General features: G+C 37.2%; 1 long non-coding RNA gene across 1 annotated transcript; it reads left to right on the top strand.

The window, feature by feature from the left end:
- The first annotated feature begins 2,521 nt into the window (after positions 1–2,521).
- Positions 2,522–4,522, top strand: LOC127845808 (uncharacterized). The gene is made up of 3 exons (XR_008033391.1): positions 2,522–2,733; positions 3,213–3,313; positions 3,821–4,522. It is a non-coding gene; the product is annotated as an uncharacterized LOC127845808 (long non-coding RNA).
- Positions 4,523–16,621: the final 12,099 nt, after the last annotated feature.

Raw genomic sequence — 16,621 nt, 5'->3', positions numbered from 1 at the left:
AAAAAACAAATATCATATTTTAACAAAAAAAATCAACAAATAAAGGATCGTCAATCTTGCATTGCGACAGTCCATTCACATTCCACGACAGGATCGCGAGTTCTCCCCCATCGTGCCCCTATTCCTTGACCGGACGGCCGTCAACGTAGAAGTATCGTAGGCTATCCAGGCGCGTTTGCCTTGCCCCCTCGCCTCTTTCATTTTCGGAACCAGCCATATGCGCGTCGCTACCACTTCCGGTGGACACTGCTCAAATACGTTGAAGTTTGAGCCGTTCAGTTCTTTCCACTGCCGCCGAACAGCCTCGCGGTCCTTGAAGAAGGCGAACTTTGCCACAATTGATCGGGTCTTCCCTGGTGTTGGTTGACCAGGAGAACGGTGCACCCTTTCTAACTGCATGCGGTCGGCAGCATCCTTCACGATCTTCAGGGCCTCGTGTATGTGCTTCCGGAGCGTACTTTCCGTCGTTTCCGGTGTTTCGCCGGCAACTTCCGGTACACCAGTAAAAATAAGGTTATTTCTCATTGATTGAGATTTTAAATATGTCATATCGTCACGGAAGTTGTCGCGCTCCTTCTCCAGGTGCTCCACTTGACTCGTGACCTCGGCAACAGCGATGCCCGCGCCCTCTGTTGCGTGTTCCAGTCGTTCGACTCGTTGTTCGAGTCCTTTAATACGAGTCTCAAGGGCTAGGCACATGCACTTTATGTCCTTTTCGAAAGTGGAGAAGCGTTCCTCGAGTCTAGTGATACACGATAGCTTTTTTTCACATTATCTAGTCGACAATTAATAGCATTTAAACAATTCATAATATCTCTAGATGTAGGCTCACCTTCAGACGCCATATTGTTCACTAGATTCACAGACTCGTTCACAAAAACACTGCTATTAACATCCTCAGGATTATAAAGCACAGCACTAGCTTGGCTAAGAACATCACTTAGTGAAGTATCCCCTGACGGGCCTCTTTGCTTTGTTTGTTTGATATTTTGTTTGTTTATGTCACTGTCACTAATACTTCGGTTTTTTCTTTTACTTTTTCCCATTAGTAACTCTTAAAGAAACATTTAAAACAACTTAGAGCGTTATAATATTCCACTTATGGCGTTGTTAGTCCAATTTTTTATTAATTTATCACCACCTTGAAAAAAACACGACCGCTTCGCGCCAAGTCACGTGACTCTCTCATGCACTTGGTTGTTTTAATTAATGACACATCTGGATGTGCCTTTTTTCTGTTTGACACGCATACTTAATACCTGTCTGTTTGAATTTTCAGTTCATGATACAACAATTTGTTAGATTAATAATGGCGTGCTAATCGTTATTCAATTATGCGCTGACCATGCATAGTTAGATTGTTTGAAGGCTATTTTTTAATTTGTAAAACAGCTAAGTACGAGCTATAATGCTGAAAGAAGAACATAGATTGTCTATAGGATACAAATATATTTTATGCAATATTTTATCATACGATAAACGTTGTGCGTACTGTCAGTGTCTGTGTTAAGGGAACACTGCCACCACAACATGGTATAACTCATACATGCCAGAATTTTTTAGGTCCAAAGCGGGACATTCCATAAAAAATTGTCGGGACATTTGACCAAAAAGCAGGACACCTAAAACGATCTATCATTCCACCTTTACTGTAGTCAGTATAGTACTAAAAACTCTTGAAACTTTTATTCAAGACATAAAACATCTGATATGAAGCATGAAATCTAAAACATAACATTAACAGTTTTATTTAATAAGACAATAGCAAACAACGAAGATAATATTCATCTTTTTAGAGTACAAAATCTGGAACATTACGACAACAATACTCATTATATGTTACATTACACTAAATCATAGTGTATCCCTCCGTGGTCCGTTCGAAAGTAGTGCCTATTTCTAAAGAGTTCCTTTTCTCTTCTTGAATATAAGCCATTTAACAATGTGAGACCTGTCTTTTGTGGTTATTTGTAATATCCTGTATGTGTCTGGAGTACTTTGATGTCTTGGATTGGAAGCTAACTCAAAAGATGAACTTTTGAGGGTGTGTTTTCTATTGTGTGGGGCTTTTGTCGAAATTAGGATTCCGAAACACGTTTTTCTACGGTGGGTTCATTCGACAGCGATTTACTTTCTTAGAAGTTGCGAGACGGTATGTTTTTGATTGCAATTATTGGAAGATGACAGATCCATCTTTAAAATGATACCAGGTTCGGAAAAATTGATACGTCCGAAAGGCAAGAAAAATGCTGTGCAAGTTGTCAGTTTTATAATGGGACCCTATGGGAATCGGAATTAGTGTAATATAACCTTTAAAAAGCACATTTACTGCAATGTCAAGGTCACATGGATTCGTCTGCAAGCGAGACAAGTAGAAAATGAATTTTAATGAATGTTTTGATGATTTGGGTGCTAAAATAGATGAGAGATGTCAATATTTTGGTCTAAATAGATGTTTTAGGTGGTTTTGGACTGTTCCGGATGGGTGGGGGACCTGGTATGGACAAGAAAGGGTAACATTTCCAACAAATCCTAAATGTAAATATTATTATGTCCATAGATTGAAGTTTCAGGTGGAGAGCAAGATGAAAAATATGCCAAATTACATGCATGCAACCCATTTATGCCATTTTTCTCTTTGTTTGTAGGCCTGACCATTTGTCCTTGAGCCGCAGATGGTCAACAATCCGCTAGCTGTCTTGCTCTGACTGGTGCACTGGACATGATTTCAATGTGAGTCATCATACTGATTGTTTAATTAACACATGAATTTCAGTTTGTTCGTTAAAGTACTAACTTAGCTATGTATTTACAGTGGACGTAGTGGCGCGGTGCATGAGGTAGACTAGGTATTTCCATATATACACTATGTTTACAGAATTGCGGCCAGTGGAGCAACATAGCTGATGAGTTAAAAGCACTAGTTCTTCAGACAAATTACTTTCTTTTCAACCTATGAAGCATATTTAGCTGTAGGTGGGGCCATTTAGCTGTAAGATCTGGCTTTGGTTCTGTTAAGCCCTTAGAGTAATGAATTTCAGAGTGAAGACCATAGCGCCTTTTCCTAGTCAAGTATCGGGCAGCTGTATGTCTTTTCAGAAATGCACATTTCTTCTTTAGCATGTCATTGTGTTTGCTTTTAATAAGATTGGCAATAAACTCATAACCTTTAGACAAATGAGCATCTGTAAATTCAGATTTCACTATTTCAGAGTCAGCCAGACCATGATTGAGCTTAAGGATTGTGCTGCGGATGCGGCCTGTGCAGTTCCGGGAGAAAGTCACTGTCTTGGGCAATGCGGTCTGGTATCAGGTAAGCACTATCGAAAGCCTCACACTTTTGGGGGGTCTGAAGCCTTGTGCTGTCAATGCGATCTGGTTCAAGTACAATTAGAATGCATTCATAAAGCCGTACTTCATCAGATATGGTTATCTCAAGCTTACAGTTCGCGGCCAGGTATGACTTCGATTTGTTCTTGCTAGCAGAACCCCTACAGGCCAAACCATGCGTTAAGCACTATTTTCCACAGCAACCCTTGCAGACAGAAAAATAATACTTGAAATTACTTCCGGCATTTAATTTCTAATTTCCTTTATATCTCTTTTGTATGTTTGTTTGCTCTTTTTAACTCTGACATGCCATCTTTGTCACATTGATGGAGCATACCAGTTTTTGTTTAGAGCCAAGTCCCCAGCTGCTCGAGTTTGCCGTGTCAATAATGAGAAAGCCATGGCATGATGTCTCCTCTATGTGTTTCCTTATCTCAGTGTTAAACATAATTGCCAGTTTCAGGGGCCTCAACATTTTATTTTATTAAAGGTCTGGATGATCCTTGCCTGACTGCGGGTTTGTGTACACCTCAATCCGACTCGGTGTCCTGAACAGAGGCCTCAGTGGTGCAGCGCTTGTGGACGATCCATCAACATCCTGAAAGGTCAACACTTCACCAAGCTGGGAAAATTGATCCCGATACTCATCCCCAGGTAGTGGAATGAATGTACACTGAACTACAGAGGAATCACACTCAAATGACTTTCCTGCCACGACATTAGTGTGGCCGCTCGCGTAGGAATTCCTTAGCAAACATGCTCTTTTGCATGATGACTGTGGGCATTTTTGCAAAACTTAAGCTTTCAACACTGGATTTCAAAAAGAATACTTAATAAAATGTCGCTAACAGGACTTATTTTTATGAAAGAGACTATCTGGATGCGCAACAAGTGTCACTTTGTGTCGTAAGCTGTTGAAGGAGCGATTTGCGCCTTTATAAGTGTTAATTTTTGGTAGCAGGCTTGTATCGGCTTGAAAGCTGCAAATTATGCCTCTGATCATAATAGCATTAATTTTTGTAATTGCAATGTGTATGTTTTGATTGTAAGTGAAGCTTTTAATAATAATTTTCTTGAAAAACATGATTTTATATGCTGTCAGTGAGTTTTTTATTGAAAAAAGTGCTTAAAATTAAAAAAAGTCTCCTTTTTCATCAAGAAAAGTACACTGATTCACAATCAATACATTTATTTGGGCGTTTTGCTGATATATTGGTGACTTTCGCATGCAATGATACCAGTTTTTGCAATAAAAGATACGCGTAACAATAACTGGAGACACAAAATCAGCTGTCGGAACTTAGACTAAAAATCATGCATTCCGACTCGACAGCGGCCAATTTAGTCACCGCTTTAAATGGCCATTTTAAGGCCTTTACCCCCATCCGTATGCACTGAAATTGCATATTCATGGTGGAAATAGTTCAAATCTCATGTGGAGAAAGTTTGAAAAGGATAGGACAAAGTTGAGTTCCCCTAAAGGTTACATTACACTAAATCATTGTGTATCCCTCCGTGGTCCGTTCGAAAGTAGTGCCTATTTCTAAAGAGTTCCTTTTCTCTTCTTGAATATAAGCCATTTAACAATGTGAGACATGTCTTTTGTGGTTATTTGTATTATCATGTATGTGTCTGGAGTACTTTGATGCCTTGGATTGGAAGCTAACTTAAAAGATGAACGTTTGAGGGTGTGTTTTCTATTGTGTGGGGCTTTTGTCGAAATTAGGATTCCGAAACACGTTTTTCTACGGTGGGTTCATTCGACAGCGATTTACTTTCTTAGAAGTTGCGAGACGGTATGTTTTTGATTGCAATTATTGGAAGATGACAGATCCATCTTTAAAATGATACCAGGTTCGGAAAAATTGATACGTCCGAAAGGCAAGAAAAATGCTGTGAAATTTGTCAGTTTTATAATGGGACCCTATCGGAATCGGAATTAGTGTAATATAACCTATATTTCATTCAATGGCAAACATTAACGCAGGGGAGGCTATCCAGTACACTGAAAGTAAGGGTTACAGTAAACTATCTACCGAACAGTTACAACACGTTGTTTTTATTACAATAACACAAGACTAGATGGGTACCACTTTTACTGTTTATTGCGATGTTTTTTAAGCATGTATCCATGTGCAGTTTGTTACTTGTCAATTGTCGCGGCTCAAACTGTCATGCATAGCACCTGGTTGTTTTTATTACAATTACACCCAATTACACTAGACAGGATAGGAGGTTTTGGGGATTCCGATAATGACGTCACGTTTGCGCATGCTCAAATTTTGGCCGTCAAAACTGCGGCCATTCTGCTATTGTTTGCATTGATGAAGCGCATCGTGATAAGGTTACAAACATATTCGCGACCCTTTTGAAGAACAAAAAATACTCATAAATTGAAATTCTTTCAGATTAAATTGAATCCAATGAACGAACACAAATAAGGACGAAAACAAACAACAAAATGATTGATTTTATGTAATCAACATAAAGAAACTGATTTGAACCTATTTGTCTGTAAAAACTTACCTTGTTACAGATTAACTAAATCCTCTTGATAAATGTTAATGTTTTTTATTTAATTGTTCACACCAATTTTGACACTCTTTGTTTCAGCATTTTAACCCAGTGTTTAATTGCCCCTTTCTTTATCACAAACCAATTATCTCGATATGATCGGATACTGTCCAGACAATTACTAAGAAAACAGTGTGTCATAAACCCAGGGACCTATACTTGTATGACTCTGTATGGGGTCTCTGCATAAACCACATGTGTCTGGTCATTTAACACAATGTGTGATACCTCCATGTCATCTCTCGACATATTAAGTCAAAAACTTAACAGTTGCTTTAATAAAATATTTGAACATATTTAAAAATAGACATTTGTCCGAAATGGATTAACAGCTAGGAACTATTAAGTATATATATTAGCCAGTTTAAACATAATAATAAAGTGTTTAATAACTATACATTTAAAATATTGTACACATTTACTGCTACACAATTAACGTATTTAACGGGTACCTGCAAATGTAAACTCTGCTATAATGTGTAAAGATCGTGCGTTACTGCAGTGTTCGAAACATCATCGTGAAAACAAGCAATCGCGTTTGGTCATTATAGGGATATAAAATACTTGCGTTAAATAAATTTAATTGTGTTGATTAATGGTATCATATAATGCAAGATTTGTATCGCTCATTATCACTACAGACGAGTTTTCAATATACGTGTACATGCAAAGACAGTTCAATTTGCAAAATATGCAGGTGTTTTTTCAATTTGAATGCTTAAATTTATTAATATTTTCATTCAATGTTAACGAAACGAAAATTCATTCAATGTAAAAGAAAATTTAAAATGCATTTCAAGATTGAAATGTATTGAGCTATTTTAGGGCTTTGTTTTATAACTGATTCAATGCACCCCTTACACTAAATTTCAATCGTTGTTGAAAAATAACACCACACCATCCACACCACTTATAATAATATTCAAATTATTATATGTTTTATTATTTTTGAAATATCATTTACTAAATTCTTATTTTAAAAAAGAATACGGATATTTATAGTCTTGTTTTGTGACATTGTAAGTATTAAGTCTTCCGACGACCTTTACTCTGATACAATGTAATTGGCCGCGATCAAGAAGTTGACGGCCAATCTATTTTTAGTAACGAAAAACCCCTCTTGTGACGTCACACAAAAACCTCCTATGGGTATCACTTATTGGACTGTTTGTTACGATTTTGGTATATTGCACATTCGGATTATCCCGCTATTTTGGAACTTAACATTGAATGTAAAAGACTCATTAATGACGTAGAGTTAATTTTACAAAACAATTGTTTTGTAAACCGTTTCAAACAAAGACAAAAACAAACACGTTTTCAACATTTATTTCATTATAATACAACTATCGATAGCAATAAGCGACCACTATCTTGAAGACCACCATGGCGTGAATGCCTGATAAAATCAATAATTAGCTGCTAAGGTGTCATAAACAACACTGGTACACACGAGAAGTAGAATCGGATTGTTAATTGGGGGCAATAAAGGGATTAGCGGTGGTAAGTGTTAGCGAAACAGAGCTTGTATAGCGAGTTTTATTGGGAACCTATAGACCTTTCATCGTTTTTTACGAATGTCGGGACAAATCGTCTCATATCGGGACGCCGGGACAAAGGGCCCCAAAGCGGGACTGTCCCGCCGGGATCGGGACGTCTGGCATGTATGTATAACTCCATAACTTGAAAAGTATCTAACCTATGAATGACTGCTCTGTCATATCTCTCACGCTCGCAGACACTTCGTGGTCATGATAAAATGTCTTCATTTCCCCCAGACTTCTGTAGGCGGCGTTTGCTTGATCTTTATCGCACATGCGTACTCTCAAACAACGTGGCGATTGTCCAACCTGGCAGGTGTTAATATCAACTTTGCCTCCATCTTGACTAATGCTCATCATCTCAGAAAAAGGGATGCTGCAAGTAAACCAATCTTTCATCTTATTTTTATAATAATTGTATTGACTTTATCTGTACATGTATATTTTTAACAATTAATGACTATTAACGTTGCTGAACTGTCGTTTTTATCCTACATATCTTAAGCTTTTTGTCTACAAACCTTAAATTGCGCTCGTGTCTGTCGTATTCAATCTTCAGGCCTGAAGAACCGACCAGCAATGCAATTATTCCTGACGTGTTTCCAGTCACATGCCGCTCGAATCCAGACAATTGCAAAGTGGAAGCTAAATCGAGTAATTTCATCTGCGCCTGTCCTTTACTCAGTTCTGACATTTTCTTGCAAAATCCCACTATCCTTTGTAACACATCTTCAAATACTTCCGTTTCAGGCGTCAGCATTTTACAATATGTTTCAAAAATGCTGTCAGCATTTGTGCTTCGGTCGCTGCTGGGTCCATGGTGCGCCCGCGCAATGAGAGTGACCAGTTGGATAGCTTGTTCCTGTGACGATGGCTTAAGTGTGCCACATCGAAGGTCTTGCAGCAACTGTCTGTAGAGGTATTTCCTTGAAAAAAGATTGCTTTGTTCTGCTGAAGCAATAACCATTACATTTGGCTGCACTTTGCGTAATTTCCGTTTTAACTTAAGCAATGGTGTAAAAGAGATGAATAAAAATAGAAAACATATCGACGAAGTAACAATTTATAAAATAATGTAAATAACATATACTGGTAATAGATTCTTTGCGGTTTGATACATTACGAAGCACAGGATTACTAACAATAAGTATAAATACAACTTTATTGTTTTACTCGTTGTGAACGAAATAGTTTGTTGTCTTTCTGCGAAAGGTCCTGATATTTTCCAGACGAACGTTTATGTTGGTATCGTTTTCATTTGATCTTTTTTTCTACGACAACTTGCATTATAATTATACGACTTCAAATATTAAGTAGAAACTGATTTATTTAATTACCTTGTACTAACATCGAGCTGCTGAGGTTGTATGTAGAACTTTACTCTCAGGGTCAGAGCGCTATAATTCTTAAATTATCTACTGATCGTGTTTCAAAGATGGAGCCATTTGCATCGGCCTCTAGAGGTACGTACTCTTATTCCAAACAAATTAGCAGCATGTTGTAGATTCAGCTGGATTAGTCTGAAAATGCGGGTTTGTACAATTGTAAATTTAAACTATTTAATGCTCGAGAGTGCTGTTTTTATAAGAAAGCAATCTTAGTAAATGTTATTAGAGCGCAGTGTGATCACACATTAAGATGTCGCAATCCTGGTGCAATTGTGACCGCCCGTCGACAGTACAAGTAACAATTTTCATCATACTCATACCACACAATCTCTTAATGTTCACATGTAAAGTTGTTAGCGACAGAGATTAAATAAATCCACGGTCTATAAGTGTAGAGGGAATTACCACATATCAATAAATTGAACACCTTCGGTGTACATACCTGGTCAAGTATTTCCTGCCCAAAGGCCCTCTCCTTCACAGAAATCCACGTTTCTTTGATAAAGGTTTCTATCTTAAACGATTGCATTAAAAATGTAAACAAAATCGAAGGGTCTTGAAAGCAAAATAACGTCTTCAAACGGCATCTGTTCCAGTAGCCTGTTTAAATGCAGCAGCAGGTGCAAAATGATGGTCATGGATTAGTGGCAAGGCTTTTATAATGCTTGTAGGATCAGGTGCAAAATGATGGTCATGGATTAGTGTCATGGCTTTTATAATGTTTGTGAAGTCACATGATCGCATGATTAACATGGTGATACATATTTGTTGATGATTTTATTTTTATGGATAAAAATAACTGATGGGAAACCGTGTATATTAATAACTGTATGTAATAAACGTGAAAAACATGTTGAGCTGCTTGTGATCGTTTGTTGTTTTCTGACACTCTTTTCTTTGTTATACATGTGTATGTATGCACGCTGTTTTAAAGTACTTCCATCCTAAAAATCCACCAGAAGGCATTCTTGCTCGCATCACTGTGCTATACTTTTCTAGTGACATGAACGAATGCGGCACAGATGTTGATGTTCCCTGTGTTTTTCTCCATGGGTGATGGGAGAAGGGGCTGTCAGATCGTAAGAGCGGTTTAATTAGAGTCTCTACATCTGCTTGTATGTGAATTGAACGCAAACTCTGCAAGACCGTTTATGGCAAGTTATTCGATGCATAGTCCCAAGAAACTAGGTTTTTCATGAGAACCTAGGTGCTCAGAACGAGAACCTAGGTTCTCGCTTGAAGATTGCCCATGGCTTCCAGAACCCAAGTTTTAATTCGCTAACCTAGGTTTTCACCAGAACCCAAGTTATTATGAAATGTGCATCAAATGGCGATAGCTTAGGGTATTATTTGAAAACCAAGGTTCTGGTAAGAACCTAGGTTCTCAGAATGATAACCTAGGTTCTCATGAAAAACCTAGTTTCTTGGGATTATGCGTCGAACCGCTTGCCATAAACGTTCGTGGATCTATTGTCCTTTTGTTATTTATAAATGAATTGTGTACATAAAACTATTTGTAGGAAGTAAGCTCTATTAATCTGACTAGTGTATAAACATGAATCTTTCGGGAATAACTAGTTTGTTTCGTCATCCAAACATTCATTTTATGCTATAAATGGTTATCAATTTGCTGATGTCAGAAACATTCTGAATATAATAAGTATTTTGAGTTGTGGTATAAATTGTTTTGTTTTTTCGTTTGAAAACAAAAAAAAAACATACAATTTTTAAACCGTTAACATGTAAACACGGTCCTCAAAAGAAAACGTTAAATAACAGGATCTTTGATTAATTAAAAGTGGGGTATTGTACAGAAGATCCAAGCTTTTCATGGACAGGTCTTCTTCTTGTCTTCATAAGCTGTACAAGTCATTTCCAGGGCGGTCTATTGAGCAGATTGTTCATCATTTGAATAAAAATACATCATTTTGTAAACCTTATACAACCAAGAAACCGTCGGAGACGGGTGATGCTCCCCAAAGGTGTTTTTGTCACAATATTGCACTATATATTCAGATAAAAGGAAACGTCTTGAGGGGCATAACTTTGAAAAAAATAATACCATGGATGGTTTAGCAACTTAAAAATTTCAAAGGGCCATAACTCTCGAAATAAATCATCTAACCAGAACCCACAAATAACATGCGCATCTCCTCAAGGTAGTTAAGCTTCCCATAAAGCTTCATTGAAATCCAGTCCGTAGTTGGGGAGAAATAGCTGGACAAGAATTGCACTATATGTACAGTTTATAGAAGATTTCAAAGGGCCATAACTCTGTGAAAAATCATCTGACCATAACCGGCTGATAATATGCACATCTCCTGTTGGTAGTGAAGCTTCCCTTAAAGTTTCATTGAATTCCGGTACTAAGTTGCTGAGAAATAGCTCGGACAAGAATTGCACCATATGTACCATGGACAAATTAAAAGGGCCATAATTCTGTGAAAATCATCCGACGAGAACCAGCTGATAATATGCACATCTCCTCTTGGTAATGAAGCTTCCCATAAAGTTTCATTGAATTCCGGTTATTAGTTGCTGAGAAAAAGCCCGGACAAGAATTGCACTATATATCCAGTTATGGAACATTTCGAAAGGGCCATAACTCTGTGAAAAATCATCCGACCAGAACCGGCTGATAATATGCACATCTGATTCTAGTAGTGAAGCTTCCCATAAAGTTTCATTGACATCCTGTCATTAGTTGCTGAGAAATAGCCCGGACAAGAATTGCACTATATGTACAGTTAATGGAAAATTTCAAAGGGCCATAACTCTGTGAAAAATCATCCGACCAGAACCCACTGATAATATGCACATCTCCTCTTGGTAATGAAACTACCCATAAAGTTTCATTGAATTCCGGTCATTAGTTGCTGAGAAATAGCCCGGACAATAATTTTGCACGGACGGACGGACAGACAGACGGACAGACAGACAGACAGACGCATGCACACACACAAGCACGCATGCACGCACGCACGCACGCACGCACACACCCTCCCACACACACGCACACACACACACACACACACACACACACACACACACACACACACACACACACACACACACACACACACACACACACACACACACACACACACACACACACACACACACACACACACACACACACACACACACACACACACACACACACACACACACACACACACACACACACACACACACACACACACACACACACACACACACACACACACACACACACACCCACACACACCACACACACACACCCACACACACACACACACACACACACACACACACACACACACACACACACACACACACACACACACACACACACACACACACACACACACACACACACACACACACACACACACACACACACACACACACACACACACACACACACACACACACACACACACACACACACACACACACACACACACACACACACACACACACACACACACACACACACACACACACACACACACACACACACACACACACACACACACACACACACACACACACACACACACACACACACACACACACACACACACACACCACACACACACACACACACACACACAAACACACACACACACACACGTCGTAGACCTACAAATGCGATATTTTTCTATAATTATGTATGTTTTCCAATGTACTGCACCAATATTCTTCAACAGATTTCTTATTAAGCGTATTTTATAGTCTGGCCCCTAAAATGAAAACGTCTCTTTCATTTAAACATGCTTTCTCCCCCCCCCCCCAAAAAAAGAGTGAAATAAATGAAGTTTAAATACAAAAGCGGAATGTGTGGACGACATATGTGTTTTGGGGGTACATGTCTTGTTAAAGGGGCCTTTTCACAGATTTTGGCATTTTTTAACTTATTCATTAAATGCTTTATATCGATAAATGTAAAAATTGGATCGTAAAAGCTCCAGTAAAAAATCAAGAATAAAATTTAAAAAAGGAAAAGAACATTGCCCGGACCAGGTTTCGAACCAGTGACCCCTGCAGCCCTGCCAGAGTCCTAAAGTAAAAACGCTTTAGCCTTCTGAGCTATTCCGCCGTGTACATATACATGATGTATTTTATACCTTATATAAGCAATCTTCGTAGTTTCACAAAATTTAACGACAAAAACAGAACTCTCCAAATTATTCAATCGTTTCGCGTTGCAACGCTTTATAATTTTTAGGTTTTAAAATCGTCAAAAGATGCATATAATGGCTATATTAGACCATGGTAAATGTTCAGTATTACTGTTTCCTCACAAATATCATAACTATAACGAAAATTTGCGAATCTGAAACAACTTTTTTCAATTTTGTCAATTTACCAAACCGTGAAAAGATCCCTTTAATAATGTATATGTATTTGATAAATCTTTATTAAAATATAGTTGGTTGCCCTTTATTATTTGTCTTAATTTTGATAAAAAAAACCAATTTAATTTATATTAAATGTAAACATGTTAAGACTTTGGCTTCTTGTACAGTTGATTCACAAATAAAAAGTCGCACTTACATGTTTGCTAATTATAATGCTAAGTTTACATCTGGCCACGATTACCACGATGTTCCCGATTCCAGAGCATCGTAGCGAACGTAACAGAGCGTAGAGTCGAATCAGGGTGATCGTGGGGGAGCGTAACGCAACGTGGTTGAATCGGGGACATCGTGGGCATCGGGGCAGATTTTAAATCAAACTTTAATTTCACCACGATTGCCCCGATTCATTTTCTAATCTCAAATCGTAGGTCAAATCGCAGGAGATCGCAACAGAGCGGCTTTGTCGTAGGAGATCTTAACAGGACGTAACGGAGCGTGGTGGAGCGTGGAAGCCAATCGTGTTGATCGCAACAGAGCGTAACAGAACGTGATGCAAATCGTGGGCTCGATCGTAGCAACAAAACGTGCTGATTTCGTAAGGAAGCGTAACAGAACGTGGAGTATACCATTTAATCGTAGAGCTCCCCGATTTTTTAGCCTCTGGCTAATCGGGGAGATCGTGGCCAGATGTAAACTTAGCATATATAACATAATGTCGGCCTAAATGAAATCAAGTTATACCAGGAACAGATCATTATGCAAAACGTGTACTTTTGACAAGGTCGTTCCAGATTCACCTACTTATATGCATAACAAAATATAGGTTATTACGTTTTAGACTGTTGTTTGCATCATGATGCACAAATGGGAGTAGTGCGTGCAAACAGACACATGACATCTCATAAAAATTCCAAAATGGAAACCCACATATGATGTGTATGCAACGCAACTAAGTCAAGTGGCCCTACTTGTTTTACGTTGAAACAATGTACTCTCATTCGGATCACGTCATTTTCATTTTTTGTGAATTGCGAAAATAAGCCATACTGTTATTTTTGTTCACTGAACTTTAATCATGTTAGTAACTCCTATGATTATTTGTATCGATTTTAGCATTGTTGTCCTAATGGCGACGAAGAATTCTTAAAACAATTAACACGATTTTCACGACGATCGAAAAACATTTCTATGTTTAAATGATCAATAAATTTAATAACTCAGTATGAAATGTTTTGCTAATGATGGTATCCAATTGAAACTCGTTCTAAAAATATAATAAATAATAAATAAAGCATTGTATAGCAATTTTTATAATGGGTTTAAGTTTAAAAGTGCTTCACATGAACTAGTATATACAAGCTATAAATACTACACAATGCATATTTACAACCTTGAGATACCTTAAGCGTTCTTAAATTAAAAACCAATAACACCGCAATAAATATGCATGCACATGCATAAATCAGCATAATGCAAATGAGCAATATCTAAATGTTAAACTTTACAGCTAATAATGAATGTCGAATTTATAGTCAAAACACTTTGCAGCATGCAGTCTAACCAATATTTAATTTTCGATTGGTTATACAAGGAAAGTTAATATTGGGTTTTTAATGTATACCCATAAGAAGATGTTAACTGAAAATCTGTATTTACCTGATATTAAAATATGAAAATATTGTTGTTGGAACTGCCTATGTTTTCATTAAGTACATTTCCTTCAGTGTGTTTTTTATTAATATAATAGCATTATTCATATATACAATAACATAAATAATAATTTTCATATTTCTGCATGTTGATACTAAAATTAACTATATTATATAATACTAAGTTTATGATTTATTTGTTTACAGTTAATTGATATGAACATTTAAAATTAAAGAAATCATGTACATAGAGATGTTTGTAAAGATGTGCATGTGTTCCTAACTCTATTGTGTACTTGGATTTTCACTGTTATGTCTTTATTGAAATTATAAAATAATACAATTTTATTTGTTTTTGGTACCTCAATTAAAATATGTTGTTAAGCTACAAAATCTCTGTACCGTTCACCGTACTGCTGATTCAATTGATCGATTCCGTCCCTATCCAGATGGTATTGTCTAACAATCTAAATGGAAGATTTTCAAACATCTACAGCCTTTCATTCATACCTACAATTCAATAAGTAAACACATTTGTATCAATATTATCTTTTTTTGTAAGAAAAATAAAAAGATAATAATATCAGTAACCTTTAGAAATTATAAATGGCTCTTTACATAAGCGTAAGCATTTTGGCAAAATTAATCATGAATACCCGATAGATGTGATACAATTGGTGGCAACTTGTTTCATCAGGTGGGATATCATTGTTTGGGCAGGTATGAGTGCTTAAGATTGTTACATTCGATACCAAAATTGCATTAATTTCCAATAAGTATAATGACATCACCATACAACAACATGTGACAAAATGAAATATTAAGAGAGCAACAAACAATATAAACAACTTTAGTATGAATATCACCAAAAATGGAAACAACACCGGATAATGTCACGTTTTTAAGAACGTCAGTATTGAAAGGTGAAATGCCATGCTATTTAAACCCTTAAAAACCCTTTATTTTTCGAATTTAGTGCATATAAAAACAGTTTCGTACCTCGCTTTAATTTAATGACGTTCTATTAAGCGAGTACGAATATGACGAATTTGCGAATTTTCAAACATTCCGATCTACTCGCCATTGTCATTCAAACTGGTAGTGACGTAGTTTGGACCCGTGTTCATTCGCCCACAATAACGAACAGGCATAATAGAGCTTTGGATGTGATATTTCCCGCAACTTTTGTAAGAAAAAATAAATGAAAATGGAATATGATACTTATTATGGAGAATTTTCTGTTGAGCCGTACATGCTACTATTGTATGAGACTTTAGTGATTGTCAGTCATATTGTCCTGAATCTGAATCGGACAGAGAGGAATCTTTTGTAGATGCTTGAGATGCCCATCGTGTAGGGAATACGGATTGGTGAATATATTTTTGTACCGTAGTCACTGTTCTAACACTATTTTATTAAAGAAGACAAGTCTCTGAATAATTTCTAAGTGCTATTTAGTCTTTTTCTTAAGTAGAGTACAATACCAAGTGATTCAACACTATCAGTGTATCAGAGTGTTCTCTATGTGCTTACAACAACCACACAGGTTTATTCTCAGGAAAATAAACATAAAATGTCGATATGTCTTATCCCATTCTTGGTTGGTTAACTGTTCTCATCCCCCGATTTTCTAAACCCACCCCTTCGAATAACCCTTGTTGATTGGATGGATGCTCATACATCTACCACATGTCACAGCAGAGGGTGCAATACACAATTATCACGTTTGACCATTATGTTCGTGATGAACATGTGCAGATAATACCATTTGGGAACAGGTGACCCCATTTCATTAA

Source organism: Dreissena polymorpha, chromosome 9 (assembly GCF_020536995.1).
Source record: "Dreissena polymorpha isolate Duluth1 chromosome 9, UMN_Dpol_1.0, whole genome shotgun sequence".
NCBI classification, from domain to species: domain Eukaryota; kingdom Metazoa; phylum Mollusca; class Bivalvia; order Myida; family Dreissenidae; genus Dreissena; species Dreissena polymorpha.
This window is presented reverse-complemented; position numbering and strand designations above follow the sequence as displayed.